Source organism: Sciurus carolinensis, chromosome 8, assembly GCF_902686445.1.
Source record: "Sciurus carolinensis chromosome 8, mSciCar1.2, whole genome shotgun sequence".
NCBI lineage: Eukaryota > Metazoa > Chordata > Mammalia > Rodentia > Sciuridae > Sciurus > Sciurus carolinensis.
This window is the reverse complement of record NC_062220.1, coordinates 93,758,182-93,771,708: the sequence shown is the minus strand read 5'-3', so window position 1 is coordinate 93,771,708 and position 13,527 is coordinate 93,758,182.

The following is a 13,527-nucleotide window of genomic DNA, read 5'->3' as shown; positions in this document are numbered from 1 at the left end:
TGATATTGTGTGACATACAATAATAATCAGACATTCATATTACTTCAATTATCATGTGAGATTCTTGGAATGAACTGATGGATGAAGTTTTTTTTTTTTTTTTTTCCTTTTTTCCCCCTGGTACTGATGATTGAACACAGGTCCTCAGGTATACTACACAAGGATTCTACCATTGAGTCACATGCCCAACTCTAGGTTGCCACATTTCACCATTATGGTAGTAATGAAGATAGTAAAGACTGTGCAATGGGCAGGCTATTTCTAATGCTTTTGAAGAACTAACAAATTAAATTATAAGCTCATTAATTTAAGTCTTAACCCAAGGCATGGTCAGAGCACCAGAGAAATTCTACAGTAGTCTGAAAATTTTTATTGCTTATAGCCAAGGGCAGACATGGCTACAATATCTGGCAACTTGACAGACCCAGAGACTTTGATTTGAGAGGAAAACAAGTTCTGTTGCCATAAGCATTTATTGTAAATCTTTGATCAGACTGGAACCCAGTGTGCCAGGTTGCTAAAAGTTGCATGTATAACCTTAGCAAATCTCCAGTTAAGGTTCAGACCATTCTTCCTTTGTTTAAAGTTGCTTTGCAAAGAGATATCTATTTTTCTCCTGACTATCCTCTGATGCTTCATGACCTAAAGAATGCCTTCAGATCCATAGTTAAAGTCAGATGCCAACATACTTCAAGGAGAATAGTAATGATTATTCTTGGAAGATGGCTTATGCACCCCTAAAATTGGAAGTTATTTGTCATTTATATTAGTAAGAATCTGGGAACCATGTGTGGGAGTGAATAATTTTCAAACCAATAAGGTACAGATTAAATTTATCAATAGAAATGCACTTACCCAACTTTCTGAAGTTAATGCGCTAATTTGCCTGGCAGCAAATGGCTCTGAATAGCCTGATGGCCTATATCTAATGAGATCAAGATGCCAGAATTTCTCTGCTATAGTATGGAAGAGAGAATCCAAAAGTTCAAGGGGATGTAAATACCTCAGTAAATTTATCATAGGCAACCTATCCCTGTGCAACCTGCGGGACTTTGGGGGATAGTCCATTATGGAATTTTAAAAACGAAACAGGGAGAGGAGACCCAGCATCTTTGGTAAGTTCTGTGACTGCTGTTTTTACAGGCAGAGAAGATACTACCACTGAAATAAGTGTGCTAATTTCTGTGGGAATGGTGGGACTTTAGAGACACAGGAAGCCACATGGTGGGTACAGTTACCACAGTGAGCAGTAGGGCTGAATGGCAACCAGAGCGCTTAGATGAGGATCGATGAGGTGGTTCATGAATCGCCATGCTTCTAAGGATGAAATGCCTACCAAAATATCCCTTGATATGTATTATCAGAAAAATTGCAGGGTTAGTGAGCATAATCCCTGACTTCAGTTGCCACCATAAAAGGTGAAGAAAGTCCTTTCACCCAGTTCCCAAACTCAAGTAGCTTGACAGACCTAGACTCCTAGACTCTTTTATTTGAGGGGAAAGCAAAACTCATTGCCATAACAGTTCCCACATTGTAGATCTTTCTCCATCCCTTCCCCCAAAGAAACTGTAACCATTTAGTTAAGTGACAATGCACCAAGGGTAGGGACAATAATACCAAAAGCTTTCAGAAGTTATTAGACACTGGCTTTGAGTTCACATAAATTTCTGGGAACCCAAAATTTCTCAGTGATCCACTGGTCAAAGTGAAATGTTTGTAAAAGTCTGAACTGATAAATGGAGTTTTTAGGTCCTAGTCAGTCTCAGACTAGTCGTAGAGGGACTGCTGACCCACGCATGTGGTTATTTTTTTTCTGTGATAGCATGCTGGAGAAGACATAATACTAAGGAACCCGAAGATCACCTTCATTTGGCTCCATGACTTGACATAAGGGCTATTGCGGCAGGGTCAAGTTGAAGATCCTGGAATTATCTCTTTTTGCCAAAATAGTAAACCAAAAACATATCATGTGAATGGAGGAATTATAGAGTTCAGCAATTCCAGCATCAAAGACCTGAAGATGCAGGGATAATGAGTCCCCTATATTCCATTTTAACTCCCTTTTAAAAAAAAAAATTGGCCTGAGAAAAATCCATGTGAAGAGTGACTCCACTATGATTATCATTAAATTAATAAAGTAGTGTATCAATTATAATGATATTCCAGATGAATGTACATATACTGGAAATTTTTAATAAAACTCCTGGCACTTGTTATGCAACTAATGATTTGACAAATGCTGTTTCTTCTATATCAATTAGCAAATTAAATCAGAAACATTTAGCTCTCACTTCATAGGGACAGTAATATACCTTCACTATTTTCATTTGGGGCTCTGTCAACTTCCTGGTTCTCCATCATACACTGTGCACTAGGTCCCTGATAGTTCTGATGTTCTGGAGAACATCATAATTCTCCCCCACATTGTAAATATGCTGAATGGACCTGGCGAGCAATGACAGCAAGTATCTTAGACACCTTGGGAAGACACATGTATTCTAGGGGGTGGAAGATGAATTCCATAAAAATTTATGGTCCTGACACTCAATAAAATTTTCAAATGTTCAGGAACATGTTGGTAAAAGTGTAATATTTAGGAGAAAATGAAAGATAAGTTGATTCATCATGCTCTGTTGTACAATTCTTAATGGGCCTGTACATTTTGATGGCAGTAAGTTCCTTGTTTGAATTTGCTACTTCAGTGTTATTTACTTAGTTTCCTGGAAGATGGCTAATTTTGATAAGATCCTTTGGTTTGTCAAAACCATAGTACAAATTACTCTGCAACTCAGATCTTCTGAACTTGCAGATGAACAGTGCTTTAAGAGTGTTGCAAATTAGGATGCTTTATGGGCCCTTTGGGAAGCCACGACAAAACAATCCTATGCAGACCCCTAAATTTTGGAACATGATCATGTGACACTTATTGATAATTCTTTTCCTTCTGAGAATAGTTTTCAGCTTACTACTGGGTCCTAGACAAGACTAAATACTTAAGTATAGGACACCCAATAATTAGGCTACAAAACCACTCAAACTGGGTGTTTTGTGACCCATCAAGCCAGAAGTTAGGGTGAGCACATAAGTAATCCATCATCAAGTGGGAACGGTATATATAGATTTGAGCTCAAGCTGTGTGGAAGCCTGAAGAAAAATGTTTGAACAGGTAGATATCTTAGACTACCTTCTTCAATATGTCATCACTTGTCCCTCAGGCCATTCCTGTGACCCCATGAGGAGTTCCCTATAAGCAGTCAAAGAAGGAGGAAAACACTTCAACCCATTTTATATAGAAGTCTGCATGATCTGCTCTTCCCAACTGGGAATTCCAGCTGCCACACTGAAGTTTCACTCTAGGGTGGCCCGTTAGTGGAGAAGGGAACTTTCAATGAAAATGAATCTTTATGCAGTACATTAGTTGTCCACTTTGCCTAGAAGAAGAGTATAGATCTCCTCTTACATAGCAGTGGTGAAGTTGCTCAGTTGAGCAAAGGCTTAGAAAGAATAAGACTGACCACAAGGAGGAGTAGGGAAGAGATGGAATTGCCTGGAATGAGGAAGTTGATTCTACACTTTTAAAAAAAAAATTTTTTTATTGTAAACAAATGGGATACATGTTGTTTCTATGTTTGTACATGGAGTAAAGGCATACCATTTGTGTAATCATAAATTTACATAGGGTAATGTTGTTTGATTCGTTCTGTTATTTTTCCCTTCCCCCACCCTTCCCACCCCTCTTTTCCCTCTATACAGTCCTTCCTTCCTCCATTCTTGCCCCCCTCCCTAACCCTAACTCTAACCCTAACACTAACCCCTCCCACCCCCCCATTATGTGTCATCATCCACTTATCAGCGAGATCATTCGTCCTTTGGTTTTTTGGGATTGGCTTATCTCACTTAGCATGATATTCTCCAATTTCGTCCATTTGCTTGCAAATGCCATAATTTTATCATTCTTTATGGCTGAGTAATATTCCATTGTATATATATGCCACAGTTTCTTTATCCATTCATCAACTGAAGGGCATCTAGGTTGGTTCCACAATCTGGCTATGGTGAATAGAGCAGCAATGAACATTGATGTGACTGTATCTCTGTAGTATGTTTTAAGATGAGTAGAGATGGACTTTGAAATGACTGATGTGACTTTCCATCTCCCCCTTGTAGGAGGGTGGGAGACTTCATTTACATCAATTATAAGTGTGCAGTTGATAATGTTTGGGAAATAAATATGGGTAGGAGTGTGAGAGTTGACACCAAACCCAAGAGGTGAACTGTGCCAGGTCCTTCATTTGTTCTCTGACCCAGTTCCCACTCTTTCCCTCCTCTGCTTCACAAGCAAGTGATCTGGCAAGTGACATTTCTAAGGTTCTTTTATAAATGGATCCTGGTTGGGTCAGCCAGGGGTGGGATGGGTGAAAGATTAAGGCCAGCCAAGGGAGCAGAGACATAATTTCTCCTGGTTTATCCACTTAGGGCAGCATTTCCAGCAGGGCCTCCTTCTCTGTGAGCTCATCTCTAGCCTTGTCATAGCTTTCTGCAGGGGTAGGTATAATTGCTTATTTTTTTATTAGTTTTGGTTGCCTCCCAGTCTGCCTTTGACTTTTGGACTCCTTAAGTCTGGGAGGCTGGATTCCTGTCTTAAATTCCCTCTATTGAGCTCTCTGGCAATGGGCTCTGTGTTCCTGACTACAACCTGGCTAAGCCACAGTGTTCCTCAGTGAATTCTACTTCCCATGCTACATAGTTACCTCATTGTGTGCTGTTTCATTCAGGGCGACATCAATATGAAAACATGCTTTTACATTCAATGACTCTGTATTGACGTTTTGCCTCTCCATTTCTTATCAAAGCCAAACTGATGAGTAAGGAAATGTGAACCCAACAGGATTTCTTGATTAAGTTCTCTCTAATTAAAAGAATTTATCATCTGCATTTCTGCCATTTTCTGTTCCTATTAGAAACTATATAAGTCATCTATTGCTGCACAATAAATTTTGCCAAAACTTAGCAGCTTAGAATAATAAATATTTATTGTTTTATACTTTGTCTAAGGTCAGGAATCTGAGAGCAGCTTTGCCTGGGTGATTTTAGCTCAGGAGTTCTCATAAGTTGCAGTTGAGCTGATTGGAAAGATTGAAATCATTTAAAAGATCCACTTGGGCTGGCATATCTGCTCATAAACTTGGCTATTGGCAGGAGACTTCAGTTACTAGTCACCTGAATTTCTGCACAGAGCTGCTCAGACTGCTCACACATTGCTTTCTCCAGTGAGAGCTGAGAGAAAGAGGAATAGAGAAAGGAAAAGAGATGAAGAGCTATAGTATTTTATAAGTCAGCTCAGAAGTGACACTCCATCACCTCTACTGTATTCTTTTGGCCACTTAGGCCAACCCTAGAACAATATAGGGAAGTGGGCAGCTATCCAAGGATGTCATACCAGGTTGTGGGTTCTTTGGGGAGTATGCAGGAGGCTGGTTACTAGGGAGCCTATGGATCAATCATCAAGAAAGAGCAATCTCGAAATCTTTCTCACATCATACATAATTTTGTATAGCAAGAAAACTGAAGCTAAGAAGAGAAAATGAAAATGGAATATGATTTGATGTTAAAATAATCACATTGATGTTGTGAAGGTCTCTATCAATATTTTTCAGACTTTCAAAATATCTTTTGTTAGAATTTATCATTTTCAAAGGAGAAATTTTTATTCATCATTTTATCAATGACTCACAAAAGTACTGTGAACTTGACCACAATTTTTTAAAAATATCACGAAGAAAGCCATGCAGACATTTTTTTTCTTTACCTCTCATAAATGAAAAAGACTAAGGCTCACAAGCCTGCCAAGCGTGCTCAGAAGGAGCCAGGAGAATCCTGGATTTCTGACTCCTAATCTGACAGTCTCTTTACTACACTTTGCTACTTTATCTTTGAAATGTAAACAGATTCTAAATTCGTTTGGTTTTTGTTTTAAAACAACGCCCCTTGGAAGATCTGAGGTGGTTATTTTTACTTGTGTAAAAACGACTAATGTAAAATAAGAGTCGTAATTGGCCTCATGGATTGTCTCTCGAAGGCAATAGTTAAAGTGGTTATCTCCCTTTTAAGAGGCCCAGTCTGTGTACTTAGCAGATCCACATAATTTATTCTAAGAGGTCTAAGGGGATTTTCATTTTCAGGTTTCTTTTACTCTGAGGTCTTTTAAGCTAAGAGACTAATCATTCTGCATTACGGTAAGCATTAAGTCAAGAATAGAAGGCTTTCTGTACTCAACATTCCCACCTGACAAGTTAGTTTTGTGTGTGTGTGTGTGTGTGTGTGCTTCGTTTGGTAGACTGTTGCTTTTTCTCTATCACCATGACTTGACTTGGTTGAATGAGTTTAAGTATTTGAGAACATTCATGATAGTCCTCCTTTTCAAAACAAAGACTATCATTATTGAACTTCATCTATTAGGGTTAAAGGTGTACCTCTAAACAGAGTCCTTGCTTCTTGCATGGACTGAGAGAGAACTGTGTTCAATCCCCAGCACTGCAAATAAATAAATTTCAAGAGAACTGTGTTCAATCCCCAGCACTGCAAATAAATAAATTTCATCTATTGATGATCTCTTTCCCAAAAAACTCTGCAAATTTTAATGAAAATAACATTGCCCATCAAGGTCCACTTTGAAGTAAACAAACCAAATTAATAACAGGTTAGTAGATTTTTAAATGCTCTAGACTTCTGTGTAGCCTCTAAATGGAAGAATTGCTTCCACATACCTCTTCATTCTCCAGGGTGTCATCCCTCCTGGTGCCATAAAAAGCAGAGAGAACTGATGGTCCTGGCTCATATGACCACATGCCCAGACTGAATTAAAAAGCTGACTTTGAGTCATTGGCCAGCATAAAAAGTTAGAAAGCACAGGTAGTGCTCTTCCACTCATGTGATCCAGTGCCGCAGACAGTTGGAACAGTGCTTCTAACATACCACACTTCACGTGTAAGTCAATTTTTTGTTGCTGTGACAAAATACCTGAGAAAAACAACTTAAAGGAGAAAAGACTTACTTTGGTCCACAGTGTCTGAGGTTTCAGTCCACAGTTGGCTGGCTCCATTGCTCATGGCAGAGAGTGTGCAAAGAAAAGCTACTCAGCTCATGGTAGCTGGGAAACAGAAAGGAAGAGGACAGGGACAAGATATAATGCCCAAGGACACACCCCCAAGGACCTATTCCTTTCAACTTTGTTTCATCTCCTACAGTTTTCAACTCCTCCCAATAGTCCATTCAGCTATGAATCCCTCAATGGGTTAATCCACTGATTAGGTCAGAACCCTCATGATTCAATCATTTCCCAAAATCTCCGCCTCCGAATATTGCTCTGCATTGGGGACCAAGACTTCAACACATGAGCCTTTGGAGAACATTCCAGATCCAAACTGTAATACCTCACAGGGCAGATTTTCACTCACTGAGGGACAAGAGTGTTCATTTCTGAAGCTGCTGTCTCCAGTCTCAAAGGCTCCCAGGTTGTCTGCTTCCTGCTGGAACCACACTCTGTAAGCCCCAAAGATTCACTTTTTTGGGTTTGTCTGTTTTTGTTTTATTGTTTGTTCTGTTTTGCTTTGCAATGCTAGGGATCAACCCCACAGCCTTCTGCATACTAGACAAGCACTCTACCACTGAGCTACATTCTCAGCCCTCTCATTTCTTTTTTTTTAATTTAATTTTTTTATTTGTTCTAACTTACCTCTAATATAAAAGGTACAAGGTATTTGGAAAGTTAACTCTTCAGAAGTTTACTGTAGTTGAGGTAAAAAAAAAAGAAAATCAAAACTTCAAGATGGAGAGCCATCCAGGAAAGTAAGGAATGGAAGGAGGATACAAAAGAAAGGATATAATAAAAGGGTTTAGAAGGATTTTATAGACAGTGTTTATTTGCTACTATATGTAAAATATAAACCCAATCCCTTGTCTTTAGACTTATGATGGTCTAAAGTACTGGTTTGCTTGAAATAAATATGCCTAAGTCACTGCCTTCATACAAAATCAGGAGACTGGAAGCAGCATTTACTCCCTGGAGATCAACCAACAGATAAATAATTACTGCAGCATAGTAACTACATGGTTAATGACTTTTTAAAATGTGCTATTAATCTTCTATTGAACAAAAAGCTACCAAAATTTCCTTGGCACGAAGGTACCTGATTGGCTGACACCTTGATTGATTCCTCAATGACTTTGTCATTGAATCTCTGTTATGGCATCCAGATCAATGGTTCTCAAAAATGCTTAATGGTTAATGGAGGATTCTCACCCTCACCACTTGATGCTAATGCAACAAGTGGGGGTGGAGTTCCAGAGTTCACTTGAGGTTTCTGATATGGGATGTTCCAAAAATGAGTGAAAATCCTCTAAATGTGACCTGCAGACCAACAACACCAACACCACCTCAGAACTTACTAAAATGCAGAACCTTTGGACACAGATTTACAGAATTATACTCTGTACTTTAATATGATTCTCCCAGGTACTTTGCTTTGTATGCAAATTAAAATGAGAAGTACTATTCTAAATTTAAGCACACTTTTTATGTAAAAAGCCAACTAGTACATATCTCAGACTTTGTAAGCCATGTGGTTTCTGTCATAGTCACTTAGCTCTGCCCTTCTAATGCAAAAGCAGCCAATAAAATAGGGGCACAAGCTGGGATTGGTAGCATTCTCCTATAATCTTAATGACGTGGGAGGCTGAGGCAGGAGGATCACAAATTGAGGCTAGTCTGGACAATTTAGGGATATCATGTCTCAAAATTAAAAAAATAAAAATGAAATACTGGGGATGTACCTCAGTGGTAGAGAGCCACTAGGTTCCATTCCCAGTACTAACAACCCCCATCCCACAAATCTGAAAAGGATGATCCACGAGTCAAATTTGGCCAGTCACCTGTTTTTAGGCAGCCTGCTAGCCAAGAATTGTTTTTGCATTCTTAAGTGGTTGTGAAAATGCTTCAAAAGAATAAATAAATATGAGACAGAGATAGATGTGATATTTCAAAATTACATGAAATTCAGATTACAGCATCCACAATAAAATTTTACCAGAAACAGAGTTATGTTCGATTGTTTTGGTATTGTCTGTGACTGTTTTATGCTATAAAGGCAGAGTGGAATCATTATGACAGAATATGGTCTGCAAAACCCAAACATTTACTATTTGACCCTTTGCAGAAAGCATTCACCAACCCCTGCAATAAAACTCTGTAGACACTGAAATGTGGATTACATATAATTTTCACATGTCACAAAATATTATTCTACTTTTGATTTTTTTCCCCCAACCATTTGAAAATGTAAAAACCATTTTTAACTCTCAGGATGTGCAACAGATCGAACATCTACAGCAACCTGTGTTCTGTGAAACTGTATTTGGAAAACGCGGTCCAGGTTTCCTGAAAAGAAAAAATACATATGTATATATACATATATATTTATAATTTAAATATATGTCATATGTATATATCTTAAAGCAAAATTCCACAAGTGTGCGTGTGATTATGACTTCTGAAGATGCCCCTAAAATGAAAAGTTTGACAAGAGATGATCTTTAAGATCCCTATTTTGGCACAGACACTTTATGTTCCTGCCACCTGACCAACCACCTTGTGCTTCATTGTTGGCATCCTGAATTCCCCTGCAACTGGCATAGGGACACAAGTTCTTCCCAACGGAAATGAGGTTTGGAGCACAGGATCCACTGGAGACCCCTCTTCACTGACTGCCACTTATGATTGCAGGGGTTTTGTATTGAGTTGGTTACCCCAGTCTTTTCAAAAGCTGGAAACAAACCATATTGGTGGGTCAAGACATTCCCTGTCTTTCCCACCTCCCTGGTGGACCACTAGAAATGCTCTCCCCATGACCATTGTTCACCCTCTTATCAATAGTAATCTCATTTCTCCCTAATGAATTCATGCCTAGCCTGGTCTCAGTCATGTGGTTCTGGAGGGTTTGCCTGGCTTCAAATTCCAGGAGTGAGGCACTGAGTTGATTTGATCCTAAATCATGGTCAATGAGATATAAAGAGGTATTTCCTCAACTGCTTTCTCTGCAGGTCTACTGAAGGAGAGAGATTTTGCTAATAGGTGCACACAAGGAAGAATGTTGTCATGAGACCCATTGAAGCCATCTTGTGACCCCAGAGGAAAACCTGCTTAAAATAGCACTGAGAGCAGGGCACAGTGGTGCACACCTGTAATCCCAGCAGCTCTGGAGGCTGAGGCAAGAGGATCTAGCAAGGTCCTAAGCAACTCAGTGAGACTCTGCCTCTAAATAAAATACAAAAAAGGGCTAGAGATGTGGCTCAGTGGTTAAGTGCCCCTGAGTTTAATCCCCAGTACCAAATCAAAAAACAAAAACAAACACACTTGAGACCAAGAAGCCAGGGACAAGGCACAGAGGGTTTCCTCTGAGTCAGGGACCACAATTTACCTGAAGCTGTCCCTCAACTATTGAAGTGGATGAACCAACAAATTCTTTGTGTTCAAATCAGATTGAAAAGAATTTCACGTTCTTCAAAATATATACACATCATCTCAATCTACTCCCCCTCCCTTAAAAGTTTTGTTTCATTTGTGGTGCTTATATTTTATCTGGCATGAGTAAATGTTGCCCTCCCCTTCCTCCCCCAAAAGAGAGAATTAAAAATGCAGATCTGTCAACCTTAAAATCCAAAGATGACTACTGTGTGGTGCAGATGACCAGGAACTCCTCCAGAAGCCAAATCCTTAAAGGTTGTTATGAGTGCTAGTTTTCTTCCCAGCTCAAGGGCAAATGAAGCCATGATGCAAAATTCAATTTCAATTCTCAGAGCAATCATGTGATTTTTATAATCATCACTAAGAAGTCCAAATATATGTAAGCCACCACTTTGGAGAGGTATAGTTGTATAAATTAGGAACCCAAACAGATAATGAGAAGGCTTTGTACCCCCAAGGATAGTTTGTGTCAAAAAGACTAATGTCAAACATTAATTTAAAATCAGGGTTCAAAGACCTGATCAGCAGTGTGACTTTGGGTATGTCACTCCCTGACCTAGGCTTCAATTTTCAATGTCCTCATCTATAAAATGGAGGTTGGGGTGAATTTTAGTGACATTTCTGATCATTGCCAACACTCTGAAATGTCTTGATCCTTTCTCTGTAGTAATCTAAGCTGAGGCGAGTCACCTCTAGCATTGCCCTCTTTGTAATGGGAGCTTTGTAATGGACTATTTAGTATAAACTAAAATTTATGAAATTCATTTAAAACAAAATGAGGAATAAAAGAACACCCACACAGGTTTTGACATACATTAGGTCTCACCATAATCTCTCTGAACTTAGTTTCTTCATCTGTAAAATGGGGAAAATCAAATCAGATTATACAGCTAAATTGCTTAGGCTGCCTCCTGGCACATACAAGCACTTGAAACACATTAGCCATTATTATGAGCCATTTGTTTTACATGCCAGAGGGAGAGAGTCAATTCAAAAACAGGGCTATGCTTTGGAAGAAACTGGAGAGCTGGAGCCAGTCCTGGCTGAAGCTGAGCAGAAAGAATCCCTATGCAATCCACAGGTTGGGCTGTGTGCCCAGCACATCCCACTTAAGGACCATTCACAAACATTCACTTCTTAGAAGGTCACTTTAATAATTAGCCCTGCTTTACTAATTACACTTTACTGATTAGAAACTATGCTGACAATACTAGGTTGTTATGAGTGCTAGTTTTTGTTGTTGCTTATTTTTAGTAGCCATCTGATAATAATGGTGACTTATTCTAATGTTGGGCTTCTATCTTTAAATGAAAGATCAATAGGGCATTGTACTGGAAACGCAAAGAGGAAACTGGAGGCCAGAAAATGCTGGTGGGTGTTTCACAACTCCTTTTTCCAAGCCTAAACCTGTGCACCCTATATAGGTATAAATACCCTTTAGGATCAGAGTACAGCAGGCTGCCTGCAGGGAGTTTTTTTTTTTGTTTGTTTGTTTTTGTTTTTGTTTTTTTTTTTTTTAATCTAAAGTATGTGGTTTGTAAAAATATTTAGCTAATAACAAAAAGGAAATATCCTTTGCTTAAGGAGTGTCTACACTGTGGGCAGCATTTCACAAATACCATCTCATTTCATGTGAACCAGAATCTAATGATGTGGTTGCTACTACTCCATCTATACTACACCTAAGACAAATGAGGTTTAGAGAGATGAAGTGACTTGTCCAAATCCACACAGGTTACAATGCAAAGGTGAAATCTGAACCCGGTTTGTTGTGGGGAAGCCCAGTAAGTTTTTAATCCCTAAATTTCTTTGAGATATTTAACCTTGGTTCCTCTCTCCTCTTTCCTTTTAAACAAATAAACAGGGACTTTTAAAAAACTAAATTCTAATGTGATCATAGTAGTAACAACATTTATTCGTACTAGAGCCTCCGTATAACAAAGACGCCTCATCTTCATCTTCACAACCTTTAGTTAAATATCTATCCAGACCCATTTTTCAGATGAGAAAACTAAAATTCAGAAAAATTTCAGGGATTATGCCTCAACTTTACACTGCAGTCAACGTCGGATGGAGAGCTAGGGAGTAAAATTCTAATAAAAAGTCAGCCTTAAAACTCCCGGGTTGAGACCACGCATGCCGGGTCAGACCTGTGGGTCCTTCTTTCTCATCATACCCCAGAAGCGCGGCAGCTGCTGCCCGGACCGGCCGCGGTCTCGGGACCCAACCCCCACTCTGCCCTGTGCTAATGGGGGTAAAGCTCGGCCGGCGCCATCCTGCAAGCTGAGTCTGATAATAGCCCTGATTAAATGGCGGGGCAGCCAAAGGAAGGCCCCCGCCGCCGCCAGCGCCACCGTCACCGAGCCGACGAAGCATGGACCCGCAGTGGCGGGGGCTCTAACTCGGCGTCTGCATCTCAGCCGCAGGGGTGGCGGCAGCCGGAGCCCTGGACACAGTCTCGGACCTCCGGTCCCGGATGAGCGACCGCGCGGATCCGAGAGGGATATGGGCACCGCGAGCCGAGACTATTTAGTCGCTCTCAGGGACCTGGACAGCGTCGGCCTGGGAGAAGTCTGAACTGACAGAATTGACCTCTAGAGCCAGGCGTAAGGTGCTGTCGTCCCCTTAATTCTGGGCCGCCTTGGTCTCTCCAAAGTGGAGGTCTGGGACCAAGGAAGGATGCTAAAGATGGAGTGGATTGGGGGCGGGGAGCCAGCGGATCCCAGACTCAGTTTGTGAGTGAGACCACGCCTTGAAGCCCCTGACTCGGTGTGTCTGCGCCCCTTCATTGCAGAGGAAGTGTCTGCCTCCTACGATCTCATCGCCCTAATTAGGGCAGTCGCTTACCAAGCGCTCAGCCGGCGCCTGGCTTTTTGCAAGACGCGTTGCATATCATCTTATACAATCCGCACAGCCTTTTGATGAGGTCCACACCAAGGACACGTCCTCCACCTTCGCAGTGAAAGAAACTAGGACTCAGAGCAGTACAGACAGGCCAGGGTCAC